The sequence below is a fragment of the Cynocephalus volans genome, chromosome 12, assembly GCF_027409185.1.
Source record: "Cynocephalus volans isolate mCynVol1 chromosome 12, mCynVol1.pri, whole genome shotgun sequence".
NCBI classification, from domain to species: Eukaryota; Metazoa; Chordata; class Mammalia; order Dermoptera; family Cynocephalidae; genus Cynocephalus; species Cynocephalus volans.
The window spans coordinates 72,911,996-72,915,632 of NC_084471.1; positions in this window are offsets into that span (position 1 = coordinate 72,911,996).

A 3,637-nucleotide genomic window follows, 5' to 3' on the forward strand; every position below is an offset into this window, starting at 1 on the left:
CCTGACATTTTGTGTAAAAGTTTAAGGATACATGGAATTTTCTGGGCCAATAACTTTCATCACATTCTCAAAGAAGTCCATTGAAACACATTCCATAATTTAGGAGGCATCGGACTAATTAATTCATAGTATTGTTCTTGGTTCAATTATTTCTACATCAAGACCTTTCCAGATTGCCTGGACATTCTTTTTTAGTTTATAATTTTGGAATCACAGCTCTGGCCTCCTCTTTCCTATTTATGGTTTTGCAATTTTCTTATATAGCTGTGTGAAAGTTCTCTTAAGTTTCCTGATGTCCAAACTCCCCTTAAGATCTCTACCACATTTTAAGCTTTGAAGCTAGAGAGTTGTCATATAGCTCCTTTCCTTCTATTATCAATAAACATTTGTTATATGAAGAGTAAACCTTCTAGAACTTCTGTAGGAAGCTCTCCTGCTGTCTAGGACTGATGAAAAATGTGTTTACTATCGCTCAGACTATAAATACAGAATATTTATGTAGTCTGAAATGTGTACATAATTAAGTATTTGAAAAAGGCACCAAGTTCCTCCTGCAATGTGTTCTATGCGTATATTCATAAAAGTCTGTCTGAACTGGCATTTTATGTCTATGCCTGTTTAGGTCAATGTTGAATATATTACATGGTGTGGGGACCATGTTTATTTACACACTGCATAGAGCAGCCATTGCGGTGTTATTCACACATGGGTTCTCCAGGCCTCTCCTGGGCATAAAAGTGCTGCTGTTGATATTTATGCTTTTCTCAGTTCTATTCCTTTTCTTTTCTATTCTTCTTTTATTCTATTCCTCCAACATAGCAATTTTGTTTCTCTCCAGAATTTAAATTTGGTGAAAAATATAGGCTTCAAATTTTAATACTTTCATCAGAATTTTAAAAAAATATTTTTTAGCTACACTATGAGCTCAATGAGCTGAAGCCTCCTCTGTTCAAAGTTCCTGAAGGTTTGACATTTAAATTTATTCTAAAATAGTTTTTGCATGAAAAAACCAAGAAAGGGAGGATTGTGGTTTGTACCTTGGCATGGAATTTTATATGAGTGGGATAGAAACAGAGTTGTGGTGCTGAAGCTTTCTGCAGGATTTACTGGCACTGATTGGGGCAGGAGTGGCCCAGTATCCAAACAAGCCCATAATTCATATGACTAATTCTAGCTTTTGCCTAATCCTCCACCCCCACCCCCACACACACAATCAACATATATGGAAATGTTAATAAAGCCTCTCTCACTCACTTTGAAATGATTGATTGTCTACACAGCCATGCATGAGCATTTCCACAAAGGAAGGGGCCCTTCAGGACCAGAGGATGCAAAATGCAGCAAATCGAAGTGTGAACCTTTGCAAAACTTTCCGTGAGGGGACAGAATGAAACTCCTTCCATTCCAAGGTGCTTTCCAGTAGGTGTGCTTCTGAGCCTTCAGTATTGTGGCTCTAAAATATTTTATGTATACACATTCAAACACTCTCCAACTTTACTTTTTCTAAATACTTTTTAACCTAAACTTTAACTCTTTAGGTATGTTTAAGTGGCATCTAATATACTCCTTGGTTACATGAGTCCCATTTCAGTACTTGAAACACTCTTTTCATCCACCTATACCTCTGAACCTTTTTAATAACACCTCATTATAATTAGGAGTTTGAACTCATTAGCCATGGCATGACAATAGTCAACGGAGACTTAACACACACTATGCATGTGGAATAGGATACACCTACCTCTTGGAATATACAGTTCACCTAGTATAAAGTAGCAGATTTTGAGGAGAATGCGTTGTAAATAGGGTAACTGCCAGATGCATGCCAGAGCCCTACCTCCAGTGGCCCCACATAATGATTGCAATAACAGCCCTTGGAAGAGCAGGGAGAGTTGTTTCAGGCTAAATCTGCACACCTTTTCTTTTAGAGCTTCTTCCAAAAAAGAGCAAAGCATTTGGGCCGGCCCGTGGCTCACTCGGGAGAGTGCGGTGCTGATAGCACCAAGGCCCCGGGTTCGGATCCCATATATGGATGGCCGGTTCGCTCACTGGCTGAGCGTGGTGCTGACAACACCAGGTCAAGGGTTAAGATCCCCTTACCGGTCATCTTTTATAAAAAAAAAAAAAAAAAAAAAAAAAAAAGAGCAAAGCATTTGTGTGTGTGTGTGTGTGTGTGTGTGTGTGTGTTTGTGTGTGTGGTGTTTGTGTGTTTTCCTGTGTTGAGGGTAGAAAGTTCTAGAAATAGATGTTAGGTGGTGCCTGAGATGCTGACACAGGCAACTGAAGAAGGCAGAGTGGATTTGGAGAGGGTTAGACCGGAGGTCCTGGGATGGTTTCTTCCGAGTTCAAAAAGTCTCTGCTTATGGACAACTGAATGAGCAAATAAATCCTGCTTCTCCCCAAATCTAAAGAGCAAAAGGGAAAAGTGGAGCATTAACTTACAGGTGGAGAGAGATGAGCAGGCAGGAAAGTGCAGCTGGAGTTCAGTCCCTCAAAGGCTGTGATGAGAGAAGGAAGCTCCCAGCTCAGAGCCCCTGCTCAGCAAATGGGGTAATAAGCCCATCTGTACATTGCACACACCTGGAGCTCCCCTCCATCTGGTAAAGGCACTCCTGTGCATTCACACAACCATTCCATGGTAGGAGGGGTTCCAGTCTAAACAAGAGCAGGAGAAAAACATCGAATCCCAGAGTCTTTGGAAATACTCATAGAATGTACCTTCCCCGTTTCCCCAATCCAACCTGGTATAAGTGTGGAAGAACCCAGAAACAGTCAAAATGTCTGCGTTCAATAATTCCATGCTTTACCATTTACCGGTGTGTGACAAGAATAGGCCTGGGAAGAGCGCATGTCCGTGTGTGCCTAGGAGGGAAGAGGCAGTGGGTCAGCCTTTCATGCAGTGCTCTGGTGCACATGGCACAGAGGACACACAATGCACCTTCATCAATTGTACTAACTGCCAGCAAGAGGCCAGCTGAGGCTACACTGATTGGATGCCTGTGCTCCCACCCATGTCGGTGCCTCATACGCAGCCTCTGTGCTGTAGTCATGGCGAATGGTTCATGTGACTGTCGAAGACCAATCCTGCCACTTATGCACTGGAGCCCATACCCTCTCACCTACTTAAAGTCATCGCTTGAGCCACTGTCCACTTGTTCTGGTATCATCAAGCTGCTATTCTCTACTAGATCACTCCCAGCATACAAATGTGCTGTAATAATTTCTAATTTCTCTGACTTAATAAAACAAAAAACAAACTCTGCTGGTCCCACATCCTCTTCCAGCTACCACCCCATTTTTCTTCCTTTTTAGAGTAAAACTCCTCTAGAATACAATCTCTACTCTGCCTCCAGGCCAGCTCCTCCCATTCCTTCTGGAATCCATTTGAAACAGCTCTCACCCTTATGACTTCATCAAAGTAGTTCTTGTCAAAGTCACCAATGACCTCCATGTTGCTATGTCCAACAGTCAGTTCTCAGCCCACCTCTTGCTCACCCTGTCAGCAGCACCTGGCCCACTTGATCACTCCCTCTTTCCTGAAACATTGATTCACTCAGCGACTGGGATATCACTCTGCTCACAGCCCTGGACTGGTGTCCCATCGCACTTGGAATAAAAGCCAAAGCCTTAGAATGGC